This window comes from Callithrix jacchus, chromosome 20 (genome assembly GCF_049354715.1).
Source record: "Callithrix jacchus isolate 240 chromosome 20, calJac240_pri, whole genome shotgun sequence".
NCBI lineage: Eukaryota > Metazoa > Chordata > Mammalia > Primates > Cebidae > Callithrix > Callithrix jacchus.
Window position 1 is genome coordinate 41,179,141 of NC_133521.1, and position 25,047 is coordinate 41,204,187.

Consider the following 25,047-nt stretch of genomic DNA (forward strand, 5'->3'; position numbering starts at 1 on the left):
TCAGTAAACATCTGTTAAATCAGTGAAGAAGCGGATGAGTTGGAAGCTGCCTTCCTTAGCCTGTTTTACTTCCAGAATTCTCCTTTTTCACTGATGATAAGCCTAACTTCCCAAGTTAGAAATCTAAGCTGCACTGCATTTCTCCCTCTCCCTTCCCCACCAACTTCTGCATATTCCACCCCAGGAATACATCTCTAACATGTCTCCCTTCTCTTCTTTCTCCAGAACCAATCTGCATCTCTCAAGTAGTCTTCTGATGAATAAGCCCACCCCCATCTCTGTCCCATGCCCCTCGTAAGTCATTTATTCATTCATTCATTTAGAGACAGTCTTATTCCATTCATGACATCAGGCTGGAGTTCCATGGCATGATCTCAGCTCCCTGCAACCTCTTCCTCCCGGGTTCAAGCAATTCTCATGTGTCAGCCTTCTAAGTAGCTGGGATTACAGGTGCACACCACTACAATCAGCTAATTTTTGTATTTTTAGTAGAGACGGGGTTTCACCATGTTGGCCAGCTGGTCTTGAACTCCTGACCTCAAGTGATCCACCCGCCTCAGCCTCCCATAGTGCTGGGATTACAGGCATGAGCCACCACACCTGGCTTAATTCTTTTAACATATAAATCTCATCTTGTTACATTCCTGCTTTACATAATCAAAGTCAACAAGTGTTATTTGGCCATAGATATCTCTTAGGCCATGACAACCCACCTCCTAGTGCCTTCTCAGCCTTGGGTTCACCTCATGTCAGTGCCCATGTCGCTTGCTTCACTGTATAGTATTTCTTACCCTTCCAAACACCCACCTTGCATCTTTGTGTTTCCTAGTCTTTGCTCATGTACTTACTCAGGCTGGACGTCCATTTTTTTTCCTGGCAAAACATGCTCTTTGTTTAAGATGTGTCATCTGGGGACCTTCTGATCCTTGTCTTCCCTTGGAGAAATAAATTCACCTCTCTTTCCTTTCTTCCACTTTTCATCACTTTGCACTTGAATTGTTGATTTGTCTACCCATCTCACCTACTGGCCTATGAAGGTGTCAAGTCAGGAGCCATAACATCTTTTTCACTGTTTCTTCTAGCAACTAATATGGTTCCTGGTGCATAAACACTTAATGTTAGGTGAAAAAAATGAATAGATGAATGGATGGATGGATGGATGGATGGATGGATGGATGGATGGATGGATGGATAAGTTGATAGATGGATTGACAGGTTGGTCAGTAGGTTAATAAGTAATAGTTTAGATGCATGACAAAATGAATGGAAGAAGGAATTGGATGGATAATAAATTAGTTCCAGGGGAATACTAAGAAAATAATTAGCAACTCCACCACCTCCCACCTTGGGATAAATGATATGGCCCTGTCCAGGGAAGGCCGAGTGCCCTCTTGGTCTATTTGTCCACTAGACAGTGAATTTGGGGGTTCCAGGTACCTAAGCCTCAGGGTGTGATCTAGAAAGAAGGCTGTGGACCTAGTTGGGCACATTCTCTTGGTCCTGGGGACTCTTTGTGCCATGGAGAAGAGCAAAGTTTGAGAGAGGTCAGAGTGGGCTCTCAAAAGTGTGGAACCCAGCTGCTTTTGTCCAAAGCCGTTATCTCACCAGGAAATGTCTAAGACATATGGGCAAGGAGATGTCAATCTGGCAACCACTGTGACTGTCAGTTCCAGTGAAGGATGCACCAATTGCTGGTGCTCACATAATAAATCCTCTCTCAAGACATCACCCCAGCCTGGCCCTCCGTCTCCTAGTCAGACATTAACTAATAGGGGAAATGCAAAATGTTGATACTGCAGAATATAGAGACAGAAGAGATTCTCACTGAAAGTGCAAATTACTTTTTTTGCGGTAAGTGGAAAGTCACATTACTCTAAGAAGCTGCCTAATTATCTGTAATTATGCCCAAAATAGTCAAGCTAGTTTGGTAGCCAGTTGAGGAATTGCATCTTAAATGGATTTGTCACTAGAGAAAGAATGTTGAAACCTGGCAAAAGAGATTACTGTATTTCAGGGGAATGATGAGAACACATCTCATCATTGCCTGTGTTCAGTCTTTAAAAGACTGTGATTATTGGCAGGTGCTGTGGCTCATGCCTGTAATCCCAGCACTTTAGGAGACCAAGACAAATCACGAGGTCAGGAGTTCAAGACCAGACTGACCATCACGATGAAATCCCATCTCTACTAAAAATACAAAAATTAGCCAGGCACGGTGGCACTCATCTGTAATCCCAGCAACTGAGGAGGCTGAGGCAAGAGAATTGCTTGAACCCAGGAGGTGGAGGTTCCAGTGAACCAACATTGTACCACTGCATTCCAGCCTGGGTGACAGAGCGAGACTCCATCTCAAAAAAAAAAAAAAAAGTGTGATTATTGTAAACATTATTGCTAAGGGAGCATTCATTACAGCTATGCATTGTAGCATTTTATGGTATTTGGTGGAAACTCCAAAGTGAATTCAGAGCAGTCCTAACATTCTGAGTTAAAATTCTCGATGATTAGGATCTAATATTAAATTGAGATAAATAAACTGCTTTTATATGAGGGTTTTTTTCCCTGATTGAAATAAAAGAATCTAGTTTCATTGTAGGCAATATAGGAAATACAAAAGTTATGAAAAATAACATCTGTAGCCCCATCATCCAGAGAAAACTATTAGTAACTAATGGGTGTTTCTTGCTAGCTCTTTTCTATGCATATGTTTGTCTTGTAACACTGGAATTTTAATATGTACAACATTGTTTAGTTATATTCTTTCATGAGCATTTTTACCTGCTCTGTAGGCATCAAAGTGTTGGGGGTTTTGTTGTTGTTTTGTTTTTTTTGAGACGGAGTATCTCTCTGTCACCCAAGCTGGAGTACAGAGGCATGATCTCGGCTCACTGCAAACTCTGCCTCCTGGATTCAAGCAGTTCTCCTGCCTCAGCTTCCTGAGTGGCTGGGATTACAGACAGCCACCACCACTCCCAGTTAATTTTGTATTTCGAGTAGAGACAGGTTTCACTATGTTGGCCAGGCAGGTCTTGAACTCTAGGACCTCAGGTGATCTGCCCACCTCAGCCTCCCAAAGTGCTGCGATTACAAGTATGAGCCACAGCGCTGGGCCCAAAGTCATGGTTTTTAAATGTCAACATAATTTTTGCCATTTTTACATACTATCATTTACTCAACCACCAATTTATTGTAGATAATTTTGTTTCTTATATAGGTATTATAAACAATTCTGCAGTGAACATTCTTGTACAAATATATTTCCCTTGTCTCTGCTTCTTTTCTTAATAATGTTTAAGAATGGAATTACAAGGTAAGAGGGTATGATCCTTTTGGGAGATGATAGATTAGACGTCAGTGTAGTAGTGCCACTTCTGTCTGTAAGTCCTGCTTTCTAGATCTTTCCAATCCAGGGTATGGAAATCAGAGGTAAAATCCTGTTAGACAGAAAAGAAGAAGCAGTGGACACTTATTTTAAAATGCATAGACAATGGAAGACAGCCCGAATTTGAACTCCAGCCTGAAAACCACAGGATCTCTGTAGATAGGAAGATCCAAGGCAACAGAAAGCCAAACAGAAATGAGATTGAAGAAGAGAGAGGAAAAGAAAACATTTAAAGGGAGGCTTAGAAGGGAGCATAGAGGGGTGATAGAGGCAAAGGTAAGTAGCCGGTGGAAAGTAGAGAAGAAAAGTATCAGCCTGGCTGCCAAGGAAGGGGACACTAACTTCTGCAAAAGCTGTCAGAATCAAAATGAAGCCACTTATGTTAAAACTTTTTTTAAAAAGATTAATAAAAATTTAAAACCCTGAAAAATAGAGCTGAGAAGGGTTATGAAGATGGGATTCTCACCCTTGGATGCCTGGTAACAAAAACTGTCACAGAAGACTGTGCAAAACCCACAGCCTTGCACAAAGACCATCACAACCTTACAGACACAAAAATTAATCCTTCTGCAAGGACATCTGTCCAGAAGTTCCCTTTCCAAGCACATGGTGATATCACCGATATTATTGATCTTTGTAGCCAAGAATAATTACTCTAAAGCAATTATGTAATCCTCCTCATTTTTTTCCTTCAAAAACATTTGTCTTTCTTGACCTCTCTGCACACACACACAAAGTTACTGCGGCACACGTATTCCCATTGCAGTGCCCTACTCCTGAATTGATATCCTTTTCTTTTAGATAACCTCTCCCTGTTTGTTATCTAGGCTGATGCTTTGTAAGACCACCCCTGTGCCACAGAGGCAGAAACCTGCAGGGCCAGGGGTGGAGGGTGGGAGCCACTGAGTGAAAAAAACAGTCAAGGTCTACCAGCTTACAGCCCCTTGCTGACCACCTTGTATACAGAGAGAGGACTACTCTGGTACTTTATCAACCAGACAGTTGGGCAGCTTGGAAGAGGGCAGATTTTTCCATGTGGCAGAGTGACAAGTTAATATGCAATGTTCACAGAGACTGTGGTTTATACAGTGGTAAACTCAAGCACAGAAACAGATATAGAGGCATCGTAGAACCTTGCTGCTCAAAGTACAGTCCATGGACCAGCAGCACTGAAAATGCCTGGAAGCTTTTCAGACTTTCAGAAACTCAGACCCTGCCTGCCCCAGGCCTGTGGAATCACAGTTTGCAGTTTAACTGATTCCCCAGGTGATTCATATACACATTAAAATTTGAGAAGTGCTGTCTTAAAAGACATCTTTTCATATGAATTTCAGACCTCGCTGGCGCTTGGATTTCCAGTGTTCACTGGAAGAGTTGAAAGATTTATGTGAGCACGTGTAGTTCACTGAATCACGTGTGATTTTAGAAAAGGGACTTCCAGATGTAAAGTTAAAACATGATGTATGATACTTAGCATAAGTGGAGAAAACCATCAATAAGCCCATGGCTACATAGAACCATTCTGACTTTTTCAGAAAAGGAATCTGGGGGATAGTTTCTAAAGTCCATCAGAAGAGGTGTCATTAAATCAGATTTTAGGCAGAACATAGCTGATAGGCTAATGTTGCACACCCTCTCTGCTCCCAACTCCAGAAAGTAAAATATTTTGCAATTGAGACTTGTAAATGCCCTAGACCATTCCAAGCACTGTACATGAAATACCCATTCAAGATTATTCCATTGTGTTTCTATCAAGTTCTTTTTTTTTTTTCAACGGGAAAATAGTTTCGGAGCCATGTGCATATTAGAGACAGACAAAGCTATGGCCTGGGGAAGCAAGACTGGTACCCAGAGGGTTGTAACTGTTTCCCTACCTTCCCCAGTGGCACAAACTATGCACCACTATTAATTTTAAATGACTTTACAAGAAGACTTCATGAGACAAATCATGTAGGCACAGTATAAAAGTTTTATTCTTTCATGTTGTGTCTGCCTGCAGCAGTGTTGAAACTCAAACGTTAGAGAAAACTTGGGTCTAGCATCAAATCAGATGAACTATCATTTTTAATTTTTGTTATTTTGATAAGCACCTCATAGTCTCTGGAGTAAGGCAGCCCTAAAAATCCTTGCTCATGTTTTTAAATGATAAGGGAGTTTCTTCAAAGATAGTATAATGAAGCAGGAGGAAAAGACCAATACTGGTCAAATGCTTCGGCTAAATCCATCCAGTCCTCACCATCATCAGGAACAAATTGCAGCTATTATGCACCAAGCAGGATGCAAAGCAGGTAACACATATTCTCACATGAGGTGCTCAGTCAGCCGAATAAAGCCAAAGTTGTCTGCATTGACAGATGAGGAAATTAAAGCTGGAAGGGGTCAAATAACTCATCCCCAGTCACAAAGCCATTAAGTGGCTGTGTCAGGATTTGAATCCAGAGCCTAAATTTGTCACCATATTCTTTTCCCTCTCTCAGTTTCAGTATTTCTCGCAAATCAAAGGGCATGGAGACAAATAGAAACTATTTCCACAGCATCAAGAATGTGACTTAGAATCAGTACCGTCCTGGCTTCGATAACTTATCTAACAGAGGGGTCATCTTGTCATGGGGCACCCAACACTTCACCCCACAATTAGGCAACAGGAAATGTTCACAGTCTTAACTGATGCCCAGGAACTTTACAGCAAAGGAAATGTTGAAGTGTCTTCTGGGCTGTGTCCCTCCAGCCCCATGCTTCCGTCATGCTGTCTACATAGTTTTGTGATAGCTAATAATCATAATGACAACTCTCAGCCCATTTTCTATATCGGGGTCCTCGACCCCCAGGCCTGTAGGAACCAGGCCGCTCAGCAGGAAATGAGCAGTGAGTGAGCAAACAGAGCTTCATCTGTTTACATCCACTCCCTATCACTTCCATGACCACCTGAGCTCCTCTTCCTGTCAGATTAGTAGCAGCATTAGATTCTCATAGGAGCATGAATGCTGTTGTGAACTGCACGTGTGAGGGTTCTAGGCTGTGCACTCCTTTTGAGAATCTAATGCCTGACAATCTGTCACTGTCTCCCATCACCCCCAGATGGGACTATCTAGTTGAAGGAAAACAAGCTCAGGCCTTCCACAAATTCTGTATTATGATGAGTGGGATAGATTTTTTCATTACACATTACAATGTAATAATAATGGAAATTAAGTGCACAGTAAGTGTAATGTGCTTGAATCATCCCAAAACCACCCACAGCCTGGTCTGTGGAAAAATCATCTTCCACAGAACAGGTCCCTCATGCCGCAAAGGTTGGGGACTGCTGGCCTATGTGTATGATAGGACATGTTACTGACATGTGACATTATACACACTACTCTGTGTTGAAGCAAATAAAGCTGACTGTAAGCCTTTCCGAAACAGTACAGATACAGCAACAGGGACATCTAAAAGTCTGCAATCAGGTTCTAAGGGTGGCATACCCACCTTGCCCTTTGTTACAGGAAACTGACCCTGGAGTTGAGTCTGGGAGGTACTGGGAGGTGTCTCAGCAGGAGAGAAGCAGCAGGGACTTGATGTCTTCCTAGATAATACTGTTACTTGGATGGTACCTTTTCTCTTAATGCCCATTTGTGATACCAGTTTGACCCTGGTAGTACCCAATTTCAGACTTTCCCTGCCACCTGTGACTTAGAGTGAGTAGAGAGGCAATTGGGGCACATGCTTTGATCATTTTGAGTGACAGAATCTTCCAGATAAAAACAATATAAAAGAGGAACTGCTCAGGGTCTCGGGAGTGAGGGTCTATAGATCTGTCACTTCCGCAGACAAGGTTTCCATTCTTGGCTGTTTGCTGAGACCTAGGGGGCATTGAGCACTAGGGAATCAGTGATGGTACAGCATTACAGAAAAAGGGCGTCCACCAATGCTCACACAATCTGCAGGGCTCATTTCTTCCTGAGGCAGATGAGTTTTGCTGCACTGATAAGAATCCTTCCAGTGACATAATATGTCACCTCTTGTAGAAGGGTCTAGAGTTTGAGACCATCACATTTGCTTTCTGCCAACCCTTAAGATTTAAGAATGAACCTACATTGTTTATTGGGATGTTCTCAGATTGTAGTGGTAAGATTGGATCTGGGCGGTACCAGTTAGCAGAGAGGGTTGATGTTTTCAAAGAGTCTTTTCCAGCAGCCGCAAACATCTGTGAAAGATACTTCCATCAAAAACAGAGCTTGAAGGCAAAAATAGTGGGTAATTGAAGAGCATCTAGATTTGTCCGTTAAGTGCAACAGCTTCTTCCCTGACTGGTTGTGTCTTGGCTCACTGGGTGTCTAATGCATGAGTAATGTACGTATAATGTATGTGCCACTGCCTAAGAATAAGCAACGTAGACCACAGGTCTTGGGCCCCTTAAATAATTTACATTTTAAATCTGCATCTAGTCAGTGAGGCATCTGAGTCTGCATGTAACATTTATGAATGCAAGTGGAACTTTTATTTCTGTTTTTTTTTCAAAAGCTAAATTGCCTTTATTTGAGTTTTAGTATTCCGATTAATTTAGTTGACATCATTTCAACTTTGTTGGAATAACTACTACTTACAATGAGTCACGTGGGCCCTTGCTATGGTTTAATGAGAGCAATAGAGAAATTCCTCTAGCAAAACAGTACATTTTTAAATAATTTATCCTCATGGGTAGCTGGGAAAACTGGGTCTGTGGCCATGCCTACTGTGCTGGTATCCAAAGCTGGGTGTCCACAATCACAACAGGTCCTCTGTATCTGTGGCACTAGGGCAGACAGAGAGGTCAGTTTCCAACACCGTGGAGGACCACAGGCTCACCTTCCTCAGTGGAGTCAGCATCTCATAAATTAGTCATGCTGGAGCCCTCTCCACAAGCTCCTGGAGGGAGCTAAAGGGAAGAAGGCAAACTCCTTTCTTTTAAATACTGCTGTCTTGTTAAGAACCACTGCCTGGAACTAGGAGGGCAGAGTAAAGACAGAGAAATGCGAAGACTATATTCTGAAAAGTTAAGGAAGCTGTTCTGTGGCTGATAAGAGTGAACAATAATGTTGTGAGTTCTTACAGTGAGCCAGGCACTGTGTTCATCACCTGACATGTACCATCGTCTTTAACTTTTATTGGGAAAACTGAAGGCCAGGTGTGATGGTTCATGCCTTAATCCCAGCACTTCGGGAGTCTGAGGTGGATGGATCACTTAAGACTGGGAATTCGAGACCAGTCTGAGGAACATGGAGAAACCCTGTCTCTACTAAAAATACAAAAATAGCCAGGCATGGTGGCAGGTGCCTGTAATCACAACTGCTCAGGAGTCTGAGGCAGAATTGCTTGAAACTGGGAGGCAGAGGTTGTGGTGAGCGGAGACAGCACCACAGCACTCCAGCCTGAGCAACAAGAGTGAAACTCTGTCTCAAAAGAAAAAAAGGAGAGAGAGAGAAAGGGGGGAGGAGGGGGGAGGGAGGGAGTGGGGGAGGAAGGAAGGAAGGAAGGAAAAAGAAAAAAAGAAGGGAGGAAAGGAGAAAGGAAGAAGGAAAGGCTGAAAACCCTGAGGTTTTCAGGAACCTCATTTCTACCCACTGTCCACCTTAATTCTAACCATTTTCCAGACGAGAAACACACAGTGGCCAAGCCACTTTCCTGCTGTCACAAAGAGTGGGGATTGGAAGCCAAGGAGCCGAAGGCACCCACAGCATCTTTTTGAAACTTGATGCTTTCATGCCTGCCCAAATTCTCTGATTGAGAAATTGTTTTCTAATTCTTATATTTTAAAAACAAAAATAAAAGATTAAATCCAATCAAACGATGGGCTGATATACATGTTGGTTATTCAAACCGTGGGGGCCTCATCCCATAGTGACAGTAGCAGATTTGGAACTCATGAAACCCTCATCCCTTCAACTTCCAACAATACCCCAGCTCCTTCTGATGGAACCCACTATCTCCTTGATTCTTTATGTGATAAACACATACTGAGTAGCTACTCTGTGTTACTCCCTGGACAAGAGCTGAACAAAGTCAAAAACGAGATAGGATATAGTAGACATGTTCATAGTTCTGCTTGGGCAACATTTTTCTCCGCTACTTTTATGCATAGTTTCCAGCTCTGAAAGCTAATGCTACAAAGATAAAAGTTGCATTTGATATATAATGCAATGGAACACTACTCAGCATTGAAAAATGAGAAAATCCTGCTGTTGGCATCAACATGGATGAACATGGAGGATGTTGTGCTAAATGAAATAAGACAGACTCAAAAGGACAAATAGTGCATGATACCACGTATGTGATGAATCTGAAATAGTCACACTCATGGAAGCAGAGTGGAAAAATGGTTGCTAAGGGCCTGGGGGAGGGAGATTGCCATAGCATTAGTCAAAAAGTACAAAGTTTAATTTATACAAGTTCTATTTAGAGTTCCACTTAGCACTGTTTTTCTATAACATTCATGAGAAAAATGGAAAAAAGTGTTTATCAGTCCCTGGGCCTGCCTTCTGTGTGCTCTGCCATTGATGTGACTTAGCTTCTTTCTCTGCATTTACACTGTTTTGTCTTGCTACCTACTTACTCTCTACAAGTTTCAATTCCAAATTCCCAAGAGATATCAATGATTGACTCAACCTTAATCATATGAGTTGGTTCCCCTTTGGGATATAGCCCACCCCTTGCCCAGTAAGACACGGTGCTGTGGCAAGAACACGTGTTCCATAAGCTTGCCCCTCCAGGGCCTCAGGGTTGAGCAGATTAACCTGAAAGGGAAATAGTATGTGTAGCAAATTAGAACAAATTAGAAGTATAATCACCTGTAAATTCATGCTTTATTTTCTTGAGTTTTTTTTTTTTAATTTAGTTCTCTTCCCAAACCTTCTGTAACGTCCAAACCAATAGATCATTTTTGATTGGCTATTGTTCTTTTCTTCCCCTGAAAAATATTCAACTTCTTCTCTCACTCCTTCAAAGATACTTCAAGCTAGGCATGATGGCTCACACCTGTAATCCCAGCACTTTGGGAGGCAGAGGCAGGTGGTTCACCTGAGGTCAGGAGTTCGAGACTAACCTGACCAATATGGGGAAATGCTGTCTCCACTAAATAATACAAAACTAGCCAGCAGTGGTGGTGCATACCTGTAATCCCAGCTACTCGGGAGACTGAGGCAGGAGAATCTCTTGAACCTGGGAGGCAGAGGATGTGGTGAGCCAAAATGGCACTGTTGTACTCCAGCCTGGGCAATAAGAGCAAAACTCCATCTCAAAAAAAAAATGCTTCAAGGAAGGGAGGGCATGCTATCAAGGTATATTTTCCTCCCCTTCTGCAGGGGCTCTACATTTAAGTCAATAGTAGCCCAATGTAAGAAGAAAGGCTATTACCAGCTAACATTTATTGAGTGTTTACTAGGCTATCCACACTGGTCTAAGCACTTTACATGTTAAAATTCATTTATTTTCTACAATGATCTTAAGCAGAATTTCCTTCATTTTCTTATTTGCAAAATGATACTACCTAATATACAAGGAGATGGTGAATTTTGAAAGATAATGTCTCTGCATTTCTTGTTGTTCATAGTACATACCGAATAAACTGTGCCTGGTGATTGCTGTAATGGTATCATCAACTACAACAATGTGTCACAGCTCAATGGCAATGCTGTTTTGTAGTTCCTTAAGAGAGATCACTGATCTGAATCTGACTAAACTGAAGACAGAGAATCAAATGAGGATTCAGATATCCAAAGGGTGATACGTGAATAACAAAAATGGTTAGAGCCACAAGTTGGAATCTGGTGGAATATAGTGCCACCGAGCCAAGATCCCAGAGAGCAGAACTGAGAAATCCATGTCCAGAGAATGTGGTCAGGACCTTGGAGAGCTCACAGTGCTGTCCGGGTCTCTTCCACAGTCTAGATCTCAGACTAGTGCAAAATTCTGCATAGGGCTCCAGCCTTGTAAGGGTCTCATCTTGTTTTATTTGGGGTTCTGGCATAAGTGGAAGCCTGGGTGCCAAAGGGATAGTTCAGAACTGGAATCTTCCGACCTGGATAGAGCAATTGAATTCTTGGTTGCACTAGACAGTGCCTCAGGATCCTTGTTGGAGAATAAGAACTTTGGTCTTCTCATGTCAGCAGATGAGTTCAGCTCTACTACCAGAAAAGAAAAAAAAATAGCAAAATATATAGCAAAAACTTAGCAAACGACACCAACTTCTTTTCTTATGTAGCCCACAGTGAACAAAAGGCAATTGTCTCAATAAGATTCAGGAAAAACACTGGGTTACATTTGGATCCTATGTATTTTTAGATGTTTAATTTCTATTTGCCTATTTCATAAAAGATTGGTAATCACACATAAATCTGCATGAGTAAGAAGACACCTGGGAAGATGAATAGTGCTACAGATGGAAGATTTGAGATAAGGCATATCTTAAGTGAATAGATTGTCTTTTCTCTTAATGAACCTTCAACCTTCATGCCATGTAGATCTGGTGAAGAATGTCTTTGATCTCTGTGCATGAACACCCACATGGAGAGTTTCTGCCTATTTTGGGTAGAAGATACTTAGAAAAAAAACTAATACCAAACTTGGTTCACATGCATCTGAAACGTAGCTAGAAGTGCTGCTCTGCTGTTAGTATAAAGTACCCTGATTATTGTATATTTGGTTAGACTGTGGGGTGGCCAAGAGGGAAGAGGACTTGGATTCTGTCCTGATCTTGTGGCAGGCTGGCAGAGGGACCTTGGACAAGTCTCCTTTTCTCTCTGGGTGTGTCTCCTCATCTGTAATACAAGGAGCATTGGATTAGCTGGTCTGTAAGATTTCTTTCATGATCAGAAGTATAGAGTGAGTATGTGAATGATGAGTGAATTAGTCAACAAATTTCTCCTTATTGCCACATTCCAGGAACAGCCAATGAATTTGCAAAGAGGGGCAAGAAGCAGCATCTACCAGCTGCTTCCTTTTCTGAGGAGCCCTCTCAGAGCCTGATAACATAGGGAAGCATTACTAAATTATGGCTATGTGCAAGTTCACTAACTTTGAGTGGATAGTCATTCTTCTTGGAGGTTTTAAGCAGTCATGGGAACCAGGATGGACTCCTGAGATGGACAACTGCATTTATTTACCTCAAACTCAACATGATAAAAATGCTTTTGAAGCTGTAATTTTACATCTTGAAAAAAGATTAAATTTAAGGCAATGTACAAAGACAAAGAGTGACTTGGAGAAAATGCATTAATTAGATTTGAAATGTTTATAATTTAATGTCAACTAAATTGGTTAAACTGAGGTCTTTTGGAAGTGGTGACAGTTACCCTGTCCCTATCGGTAATCAATATGCTTGATTTGGTGGAAATTTTACATATAACCTTACAAATCCTTTTGACCGAAGTGCAGGTTTCCTCTAGAAAAGACCGGTTTTAGAAAGGCAGGTGTGTGTGTGTGTGTGTGTGTGTGTGTGTGTGTGTGTGTGTGTACACATAACAGACAGCAAGTCTTCTTGAAAAACAGACCCAGTAGTGCCAAGTAGCATATAACCATCCCCAAACCAAAGCCTCCTGCCCTATTTTCTGCCTTTCCTCTGCTCCTTGCCAGAGCCGACCTACCATCTCTCTAGGTAACTTAGCACCACTGCTCTCCAGAAACTGAAGTGGGACGGGTCGATTTGTTTATTCCACGATGTTACTATGAGTACAAATGCTGGAATCTGAGAGATCCAGGTCTGAATTGCAGTGTCTTCACACCTGCCGGTGTGACTGGGATAAACAAGCTTAACCATTAGTTTCTTTTTCTGCAAAATGGGGATGTGGAACCATCCTCACAGAGCAGTTATGAGGCTGAATGAAGTCAAATATGTGAAATGATTAGCACCAGGCCTGGTGTTTTACGAGTAAGTGAGCAATATCTGAGAGGCGCTGCTAGTATCAGCAGTACCGTTGGTATTTATCAGGTGCCTTCTGTGTGGTGGACACCATGTGACTCCCCAGAGATGCAAACTGGACCAAGTCTGTACTTTCAAGTGGTTCAAAATCTAGAGGGGAAAATTGGCAGGCAAGCAACTAATCAGGGAACGACTGGGTAAGTGATGTGATAACAAGGCATTAGCAGAAACCCAGACAAGGGGAAGAAAGGAGGGGAGGGGCTGCTTCTTGAAAAAGGTGACATATGGGATGAATTTTTGTGTGTGTGAGATGGAATCTCACTGTCACGCAGGCTGGAGAGCAATGGTGCAGTATCAGTCTCTTGGGTTCAAGTGATTCTCCTGCCTCAGCCTCCCGAATAGCTGGGATTACAGGCCCCTGTCACCACACCCAGCTAATTTTTGTATTTTTAGTAGAGATGGAGTTTCACCATGTTATCCAGACTGGTCTCAAACTCCTGACCACAGTTGATCCACCACCTTGGCCTCCCAAAGTGCTGGGGTTACAGACATGAGCCACTGCACCCAGGAGGGATGAATCTTAAGCCAAGTGGCAAAAAGGTAAGAATATTGCCTGACACATTGAGGGATCAGGGATAGTCTGTACAGAAGCCAGAGTGAAGAGTGTGGAAGTCACTGAAAGGCAGCCCTCCTCTGCCCTGGCTCCACAGTACCCATGTCCACCACATAACAATTATCTGAGTCATGCAGTAAGTGCTGTAATCTGTTTTTTCCAGTTCGAAGTAGTCTTGTTCATACAAATGAAATACCAAACAGGGCCACCATGGGAGAGGGAACATCCCATTTATGTCTTGCTCGTCAGTGCTTTTGAGACTCCCCATGCATCTCTTCCCTGCCCCACACCTGCCAGGTATGTGGGATCTCTTGCATGTTTGCAGGTCTTCGGTACTCTTCAGTCCCAGTGATCCTTCTCAGACCCTTGTCCTCTAGAAAAGCAGTTAGATCTGGACCAGGCTTTCTCTGTTTCTGGCTAAAATTTTCTTCCTCATAGTATCCTGACCCCAGACTCCTGCTGGTTGCCATCAGTAGAGCTGTCGAAGCCCTCATCTCCACTACAGGCCTGGCCCACTCTCTCCAGCCTTGGCAACCCTGACACCAGAGCCCCCTTGGGATTTCCATCTTTCTTCCACTGTTCTTTTTTTTTTTTTCTTTCTCAGTTGCAGAGGTTTTCAGAAGGACTGATTACCCGGTCTCTTCTTTCCCCAAGAGTGCTTCTTTGTCACAAATGATTCCACTCCTTGAGGACATTTGGTGACATTTAATTCATCTCCTGTTCTCTGCTTGGATGAATTCTCTGAACTCCCTGAGAGGAAGGACGAGGCAGTGGAACATCTGAGAGATGCAATCTTTACGTGGCGGGTGAAGATGATGGATTTTCATCTCCTTCCTCATGCTTTTTCCCACTGCACGAGCACTTCTAGGCATTCTCCTTTCTCCTCCCTGCTTTTAACTGATTTATTCTTTTCTGACTTATGACTTTTCTTTTTCACATGTAGCTTCCTGATCTTTCTTCTTTGGGCACACACCTCTCATGCTATAGCATTTGCACTCTATTGCATATTGTTTAAGACTGGGACCCAGTTGAGTTTTAAAGCAGGTGTGAGAAGCTTTGCAAGGCTACAAAACTGTGTTCATCCCTCTCTTGACTTGGACTATGGAAGTTGCCACCTGCTAAGATGCCCTGAATGGTGTGCCGGGCTCTCAATTGGCCTGACAGTACCACAGTGCTCTTCCAATTTCTTGGGGATGTCCAGGCATTTGATAATAGCAGCCTTGTTACCTGCGCCTCTGCTTGCAGTGGAGGTAAGAGTCAGCATTGTTCCCTTGCACCCACCCTGTTGGAAAGGGAAAGACTGTTCTTCCCTTTCTTTAACTTTATACACCTCAATGCATAAAGAATATCTGTCCTTTTCCCCCCATGGGGCAGTGGTGGCCTGCTGGGATGGGAGCTCCAGCTTCTTTGTCATTCCCTCACTCCTTTTATAGGAAGACAAGTAGCTAAATGATTGTGGGAAACTGACATTTCCAGCCACATTTATTGTTAGGTAAGGTCCCTAGCTCTCAAAGGCAGCACCCCACCTCCATTCTCCTTTCTCCCTCTTCCACTGTCTCCATCCAGGTGCAGCAAGCCCTTTTGTGCTTCCTGTTCTCTGGACCCCCACATGCCCTGAGCAGGCATGGATTTGCCCTCTTTGTACATCTGATAAGGCTGGGCAGAACATCAGGTGGGAGGTCCAATCAGTCGCAGGGAAAGCCCTGCTCTCTAGCTCACTTTATGACAGCCCTCTGCCCTCAGGGTTGTCATCACCTGCTCAGATAATAATCTCGCTCATCGCTTCTCATCTGCCTGGTGTTCCTTGCATGTTACTTCCAGAGGCAGAATCCCAGAGAAGAGAGAAAGCTCTGAGCTCCTGATCACTCCTCCAGAAAAGCTCTGCAACCAAGGAAATTAAGAACAGTGGAAGAGAAATGCTCTCTTATTCTCACCCTCATCCCTCACTTATCCTTTCTCCACTTCCCCACATTCCCTCCATCCCTGGGAGATTTACTCACCTGCCACTCCCTGTGTGTCATACAATTCCAGGCTCTGTGCTCCTTGCCTGCCTGCACCTGAAAGGCCTTACAGTTTTCCCCATTTGCCATCCAGCCAACCCCTACTTGTTCATAACTCAGATTCAGCATCCCCTCTTGCGGGAGATCCCTGACTCCCCAGCCGGGCTTAGCTGCCATTCTTCTCAGCTTTCCCAGTGCCCAGTCATGGCTCTCATCACTGTATTCTCTAAAACCATTGACTTCTTCCCCTTCCCAAGCAGTCTGGGAGTCTGTAGAAAAAGATGCCGTATCAATCTAACGTTGTATTCCTGGTTCTCGGCACATAGTAGGGGAACTCATAGAGACTAGAGAGGAACCAGAGATAAATGAGTGCCCCTTGAATCCTGGGTGTGCCTATAAAATAGGGAACATCTAAATGTACAAGTTGTAGGCAGGGAAACTGAGGCACAAGAAGAGTCGCTTGCATAAGACTTAGCTAGTAAACGGCAGAGCTGGTGCATGTGAAAATTTCTAAGGCAGAAATATGTACTTATTTAAAAGTTTTTTTAAAAAGCAAGAAAATGTCCAGGCACAAGTTTTAACCCTGTAAATTCTGTTGCCTCCACCTGCAACCAAAGCCCCAGTTCATTGCATCCTACACAGAGTGCTGCCCACATTCACCTGGGTGATCACAGCTTATACACCTTGTTACTTCACCTCCAAACCCAGCTCACCAGCAGGCGGGGATGCTCACCAACTGTCCCGTTAGCAGAGCTTCCCTTTTAAATCAAATTCTCTCCTCCTCCCAAGCTCATCTCAAAGGCATCCATTGGTCTGAATACATGTGCTGGTGGAACGAAATGAAACTCACCCCAAAACAAAAGAAGAAAAAAAGCCAATCCGATGCAAAATCTATCTGCATTTCAGAAGCTGTCAAGATGAAAAATGAAGCCACGAGTTTGGCCTTTAAAAATATTAATTTCTTATAAAGATGAACTGGAGAGTGGTAACTAGAAAATTCCCTTATCTCTTAGGAAGAACCAACAGGATGAAATTCTGATCCTTCTGGAGCCTTACATGTCATTTCCAAATTCAACCATTACTTGTTCACGGTTCATTTATGAGGTTTCTGAGCATAATGAATGTCCGTACGTGTCACTGAGTTATTGATGAATCGTTGTTTCTATTCTGAGCTCATCATGTTGTTCAGTGTGCTTTGGCCTTGCTGTCACTTCAGGGGGTGATAGTTAACCCAATGGAGCAAATCTGAGCAACTCCTGAATGGTGGCAGGGATTTGGGCTCAATGAAGGGCACCCGCAATAAATGCCTCCTTGCTAGTAGATGGGAAGAACTGAGAAGACAGAGGGGAGATTGCATGCATTCTGCTGGCATCTGCAACATCTCTAGCATATGTCTTTTCCAGCAGTTGTGAAGGATCCTCACTCTCCCTTTCCTCCCTTGGTCCCATTCCATCTCCAGAGCTCCTTGTGATCAGCTCCCAAAGCCACTCATTGGTCTGTTCCTTCAGGGCCTCTGTCTACTTCTTGCCCTCACCTCTCTTTCCTGGACCATTGCAGAGTCTCAGAACTGCCTCTCTGCTCCCAAATCCATCCATTCACCTACTGCCTCCTGAACATTCTTTTCTGAAACAGTCTCCTCTGCTTGAAACTAATAATGGCTCCATCTTGCCTAGTGCAGCAACTTTAAATTCCTTAGAATCTTGCCCCAAACCACTGCCTCCTCTCCTTTTTCTCCTTCTGAATACTGTAGATTCCTGCCAAATATGTTATTCCACAAATCTTATGAGGACCTTGCCTGCCTTCTGTCCTTTGCACATGCTCTTCCTTCAGACCGTGCTCTCTTCCTTCCCTCGTCCACCCGGGAGACTCCTGCAGATCCTCCCCTGCCTCTCCCAAGTGGAACCAGCTGCACGCTGCACTCCACCATGGTGGTGTGTACAGTACATGTGGCCACCAGTTGATTGACAGATTGTCCCTTTAAGCCAGTTTGCTCAGGGTCCTCTCTGAAGAAACAGTGTGTTCCCCTTCCTTGGGGAGTAACTTTACACAAGGTGCAAGGGGTTGTGGGCTGTAGCCTTGATGCTATTGTTTCTTTGGAAATTATTCTAAAAAATATTTAGATGAATGAAATAATATGTTTATTAAAAACACATTTTTCTATTTTTTTCTAAAAGTGTCTTATACAATTTCCATCAGGATTAATGGAGAAAACTCCTCCAGATTCCTACTCATTTTCTTCCCATGATAACAAAATCTCTCTCCTCTGGTCACAATGACATAGGACATGGGCTCAGAGATGTCCAGGCACCTGGCTCTCTGCCCGTCTGCCTCTCTGGAGGAGCCAGTGGTTTTTAACTGATCATCATTCTTTCCATTTCTCGGACTCAAGGTCCCTGTTCCTGTGTAGCCCATCTTTGCTTACAAAATGGGAAGATTCTCTATTGCTGGCCAGAAAGCAAAGCAAAGGAACCTGAGCACACAGGATTCAACTCACGCTGTTGATTTTATGAGTACAGGTCTTGCGTTGTAGATGCCAGACAGAGCATCCACTTCCCCCAGTGGCCACAAAACTACTTTGAGAACTAGCTGAAGAGCCACATGGGGTCTTCTCTGTCTGTTCACCCCACCTTCTAAAATCTCCACCTTTCACGGCTTGCCCGTGATGGCATTTGTCTCAGAGACTTGACTGTGTCTCCCCAACAAGATGACGATGCTGTCTGCCATTGAACCCAACCCTTTCTGAGTTCTGATCATGTTCCTGTACCAGGCAGTGAGAATGGCAAGCCAAGGAAAAACATACTGTTGCCCTCACCACACTCATGGTCCAGTGCGGAACAGCCTCACTGCTTTACTGGGCTGCTGTGGGAAGGAGCTAGCACAGGGTATGCAGCCGCCGGAAAAGACGGCTGGGGAGCGCAACAGCAGGAGACAGTCCACCCTAGAACTCCCAAAGGTTCTTTCTCGTTCTTTTATGTGCATATATATTTACAGGTGTGTATATATTTTATATCTATATAATATATATTATAAATATAAATTTATTATTTATAATATATAAAATTATATATTATATGAATTTTATATATTCATATTACATATAAATTACATGTTTATTACATATATAAATTTATCATTTTATTATAATACAGTATTATATATTATACATATAAATTCATATATTACATATATTTATATATTATGTATATAAATTATATATGTCTATATATAATATATATTACATATATAAATTTGTATGTATATATATATTTTATCCATATATATATCTTATGCATATATATATCTTATCCATATATATATATATATATATCTTATCCATATATATATATATATAAATAAAACCTGGCCCCACCCAAGGGCCAGAATATAAATTAAATATTACATATATAAATTTTTATATATATATGTACATATATATGTCTCACCCATATATATAAATATATATATAAAAAACCTTCTGGCCCACCCCACCTGAGGGCCAGCACCTGAAGCTAAACATTCAAAAGCAGAGGCACTGCATTCTTCCCCAGTGCGAGGGAACCAAACTCACCAAAGAAAACCGGACCAGACCATGCTGACCTGCACAGATTTCCACAAACATGGTAAAAGCCCTTTTCACTTAGTGTCATTGCCAAAGTATTAGGGAGTATTTCCAGATGGAAGTCTTCACCCAGTTGTCTCCATATGGATCATCTACATCATTTTACTACTGAGAAAGCAGCCTAAATACTTTATCTGCAGGAGAACAGAAAGGTGGAAAACGGTCACATGAGGGACAGTGAGAACAGCTTGCTGACAAAAGCACAGTAGACAGCTGCGTCCTGGAGGCGGCTCTAACCGTCTTCTTTTCATTTGTCTCAGCTCGATGTTGGGCCAAGTTTTTACATCTTTTTAAAAAACCCAGCCCTTAAAGCAATAAGATAGTGATCAGTTAAATTATCTGCGTAATGAATTAGACTAATAGAATCTAAGTTTAAGCGAGTTTGGAAGCATGATCTTGAACATGAGGTAAGAGGCCCTGAGTTAGTACTTCCAGGTAACGGTGACCATACACTTTTCCCATACCAGATAATCAAGAAATATTGGGTCTGCCACTTCTTAATGTGAGGCTGGCATGTGCTGTGAGAATTCAGCACAGGCAGTTTGCTCCTGAGAAGGACCAAGGGTAAAGTTAATTCTCCCTTTTTCCTTCAAACTATAACTCGCCCCTTAATTACTCCCTCTCTCGTCTTCCCAAACTGCATTTTCTTTTCCCCTATGCCCTGTGATTTGTCTCAATTCCATCCAGCAAGGTGCCTGAGCTAGAAACTAGCTACCAGGCTGGCGCCTCGTGCCCCTCACTCCTCATGTGAAACGTGCACTCCGGCCACAGAGCTAAGCAGTTGCTCCACATGGGTACAGGTCCTGGTTCTGTCACTTCCTCTGGACTAACTAGGGGAAGTCCCCTAGTTCTATGTAGGGGACTCAGAATGTAAGTCCCCTAACATTCTGAGCCTCAGTGTTCTCTCATCTATGAAGTGGGTCAGATGGTGACACTCATGTCACAGGATGCAGTGAGTCAAATAGAAGTAATGTCCAGAAAACTCAGAAATCCTGACATGTGTTAAGTGATCAGTAGATGTTATTTATTTTCACAGTCATCATCAAAACCCTAATTGATAACTGGGTATTTTTTATTACACTTTTTTTTTTTTTGAGACTGCGTTTTGCTGTTGTTGCCCAGGCTGGAGTGCAGTGGAGTGATCTCAGCTCCCTGCCACCTCCGCCTCCTGGGTTCATGCGATTCTCATGCCTCAGCCTCCTGCGTAGCTGGGAAGAGATGGGGCTTCACCATGTTAGTCAGGCTGCTCTCAAACTCCTGACCTCAGCTGATCTGATCCACCCACTTTGGTCTCCCAAAGTTCTGGGATTACAGGTGTGAGCCACCACACCGGCCTTTTAGTCTTCTTTCTAAGACTGTCTTTCATTCCTCACCTACTCTCCCTCCTGGACCATCTCATCTCACCTGGATGGATATACTGTCAGTGTCAGCTTAGCCTCTTAAGTACCAAGCACAGTGCCTGGCACCTCATGGCACCAAAATAAATCCCTGATCCATTGAGTTGAATATTCTAGCCCCTCGCTCACCAATTAATCGATGTTATTCCTTGCCACTTCTGGGACATGGGCAAAGGAAAAGCTATTGAACATGTATAATAGCCAAACATGGCATTCTTGATATGGAAAAATTCAGAACAGACTCAAAATACGCTTTGGAAATTCAAATCATCCGTCATTTCTCCTATAAATTTCAGTAATCATTTCTGTTTGGTTTGTTTTAAGGATTTGAAGCATTTAAAATTTAAATGTGAGAAAGTTATACCTTTTCTTTTGTTTTATTTCCTGGTACTATGACCAATGAGGCAAAGAATCCAAACTCATTAAGTTTTACACATAAAGGATTGAAATGCATACAGTACTTACAGAGAGCACGGGCTGAGTGATGAAGCTCTCTTTTTAGGCCTTGAACATGTTGACACACTCAATATTTTTCATCCACAGAATATTGTAAGAACATCGTCTCACACCATGGAACATTAATATTATTTTTATGACTGTGCACAATGCAATGACACATTGCTGAGCCGCTGAGAAATTTAAAGAATAAAAAAGATTTAGACACTGAAAAAACCTTGAATCATTGAATTTGGGGAGGTAGGGAGGAAGGTTGGAGTATGCCTAGGAGCTGATTATGTGGCTTCCATCAAATGAACTAGAGGCAAACTGTATGTGTTTTCAGTGGCTCGATCCTTGGGTTTAGTAGTAGTGCGTGTGGGTCAGTTCTGCATAGTCAGCATTCGGTGGTGGGTCAGGACGCCAATGAGGTCATCAATAAAAATAGAATGATGGTCTATCAGCATGGAGATGACACTGAACCTGAAGGTATGGAAGCTGCTAGAGGAAGGACAGTGACCAGCAATTGTGGCACATGCTCCCTCTGCCCTGTTTCATGCCCACGGTAGACATCACTAATCAATGGTGGCACTTTTGAGTCCAGATGTAACCTCGGGATCCTACTTAACACAGGGGCCTAGAACATAGTTGCCGTAACTAATCCAGTTTGCTATATAAAATGAAACCTAACATTCCTAAAAAATTTTTTTAAATAAAATAAAAACAAAGGTAGAAGGAAGCCCATGTTTTGTAAATGAGGCTGCATTTTTAAAATGTAGGTAACTCTTTGCTTATCACCCTGCAGATTCTTTAATGGCATAAAAGTCAGGCTTGCTTAAGTGCTGTAGTTCTTTATCAAATCAGTACACTTATTCATTTGGTAACTATTGAACACCTACTATGTGACAGTCATATACATGCTAATTAGTTGCTGTCCCCTTGTCTTGGCAGTTCTCAGCACTGAACCTTGGTACAGGGAAGCCTGGACTATCTTTCCCTAGATTTCAGTGAATTGGGTCACAGGGATTTAAAGAGGAGATGAGGATCCCCAGATACCCTTGGAGATACAAAGGTATCTCCAAGCCGCTCTTTTCCCAAGGCAGTCCATAAGCCCTGTGCCCCTCAATCTTCCCAGCTGTGAAATGGGCAGCTGCTGATACAAACCCTGAAGCATTGTCATGAGATTCAGATGAGGGAGAAGAGTGCCTGGGTCGTAGAATATACTCTGGAAATGGCAACAGATATTGTCATTATCTAATGTTGCTATTGTCATGATTTTTTGTCTCAGTGCACACCCTTGATGCATCAGACGGGAGCATCCCACTCTCTATTCACAGAAGCTGTGCTTATGCCCTTGAGCTTGCCTCCAAAGTCTAGAGCCTCAGTGTCGGCCTGATTATTGATGCATTTGACTTCCCAGCTCCAAGCAGGGAGAGCCCTCCAGGTCCTCAATGGTGGCGTTCTCTTGGGAACCTGTGCCTCAGAAACACTGGTGAGGAAAAGCAGCTGTGACCCCAGGCTGAGAACCACATAGCTTCATCTGGATAGGATGTGCCACTTATATTTGCTGCTCTGAGATCAGACCCAGGCTCCATTCTTAGCCTCATCACTTACCAACCACACAACTGTGAGTTACTTCAGCTCTTCTTTGCTCAGTTTCCTCCTCTGTGTCATAGGGATGGCATTCCATGCCTGTGATTCACTGTGGGTCTTAACAGATCCATCCCTCTTTCCCCCTCCCAGTTCAGTGGTAGCTTCACAAATCGCCACCAAGTCATGCCAGATCCCGTTAAGATTCCAATGGAATGACAACCTTCTATGAAACAACGATTTCATATATACCTTCTGGGGGGTCACAGAGCTCCAGAATTTACTCCCTGCAATGTCCATCAACTCCGCTTTTAAAACTCCAACCCGTGAAGAGTAAGTTTTTAGGGGAACAATGTGTAATACTCAAAAGAAATGAAAACACATACCCACAAAAAAAATCCTGAACATGAATACTAATAGCAAAATTATGAAAATAACTAAAAGGTGGAAACAACCCAAATGCCCATTCACTAATGAATACATAACTAGAATGGGTCTGTCCATACAAGAGAATATTCTTTGGCCATAAAAATGAATGAAGCACTGAGAGATAACGTATTTTTGTTGCTGAAGCCTCCTGGCTTGTGGACCTTTGTTCCGGCAGCCATGGAAAATGAATGCACGTGGTGACTGCTGATAGGTACGGAATTTTTCTTTGGGGTGATGAAAATGTTCTAAAATCAATTATGGTGATGGTTGCACGACTCTAAATATGCTAAAAACCATTGGATTTGTACATTTTAAATAGGTGAATCATGCCGTATGTGAATTACATCTCAGTAAAGCTGTTACCAAAGGAAAAGGAAAAGACAAGTGTCCCACAATATAGGCAGGATCTTATCAAGTCCACCTCCTGGTTTAGTGACCCTCGCAGGCATCCTCTTCCTCTCAGGAGACCGATCTATAGATCTGCAAGACCTGCACTGTCTGGCACGTCTCTCTCCATTCCCTGCTCATACCACATCTCCCTCCCACTGTGCCCCCCAACCTGGGGTTTCTGTGTTCACCTGCATCCATCCCAGGGCCTTTGCACATGCTGTTCATGACCTGGAGTTCTCTTCCTTCTCGCCCTGTGCCATTGCCCTCGTTACCTCTTAACCTCCCTTCAGATTTTAGCTCAACCATCAATCCGTTGAGAGCCTTCCTGGTCTCTGAGAGATGTTCCAGTTCTTCTTGGAGGTGCTTTCATAGCACCCAAGCCTCTTCTTTAGCTCTCATTTCACCTTTAGAACATAACATAAACTCATATGATTAATATCTGCCTCCCATGCTGGGTAGTAATCATTTATGTAAGAGCAAGGTCCCGGACTACTTCACTCACCTTTGTAGCCCCAGAAACTAGCACATAGTAGGCTCTTTATTGTATTTCTTTAAGTGATGTAAAATTCACATAACATAAAACTAACCATGTTAAAGTGAACAATTCAGTGACATTTAGTACATTCCTGATGTTGTACAGCCATCACCTCTAGCTGGTCCTAAAATATTTTTATCATCCCAATAGGAAACTCCAGACCCATTAAGAAGTCTTTCCTGCTTCTTCCTCCCCAACCCCAGTCCCTGGAGAAAAACAACCTGCTTTCTGTCCCTATGGACTTATCCATTCTGGACATTCCATATAAATGAAGTCATTCAATATGTGACATTTTCATGTCTGGGGTTTTTGACTTAGCGTAATGTTTTCAAGGTTCTTCCATGTTGTAGCATGCATCAGTATTTCATTCCTTTTTAGCTGAATGATATTTCCTTGTCTGGATAGACCACATTGTGTTCATCCATCCATCCACTGATGGGCATTCGGCACTGTTTCTACCTTCTGGTTAATGTGCCGTGCTATGAACATGTGTGTACATGTATCTGTTCGAGTGCCTGTTTTCAATTCTTTGGAATATACACCTTGAAGCAGTAGCTGCGTGTTTCACTTTTTGGGGAACCCTCATATTAGCACCCTATGTGGTATTACACATAGCAGTGATACCATTTTATATGCTAACCAGCAGTACACAAGGGTTCCCATTTCTCCACATCCCACCAGACCCTGCTATATTCTGTTGTGCCAATTTTTTATACTGGCCATTCTAGTAGCTATGAGGTGCTGTCTCATAGTTTTGACTTGCATTTCTCTAATGATTGGTGATAT

At 42.8% G+C, this 25,047-nt stretch overlaps 1 protein-coding gene and 1 long non-coding RNA gene across 4 annotated transcripts in view; one reads left to right on the forward strand and one right to left on the reverse strand.

Annotated features, from left to right (window-relative positions):
- The window catches only part of CDH13 (cadherin 13), a 1,362,211-nt gene that overhangs the window by 1,104,768 nt on the left and 232,396 nt on the right, over positions 1-25,047 (forward strand). The gene's annotated exons all lie outside the window — the stretch shown is intronic.
- On the reverse strand, positions 11,590-20,308 carry LOC118149777 (uncharacterized). The gene is made up of 3 exons (XR_004737500.3): positions 20,201-20,308; positions 19,435-19,619; positions 11,590-12,153 (listed from the first exon to the last, which is right to left on the reverse strand). It is a non-coding gene; the product is annotated as an uncharacterized LOC118149777 (long non-coding RNA).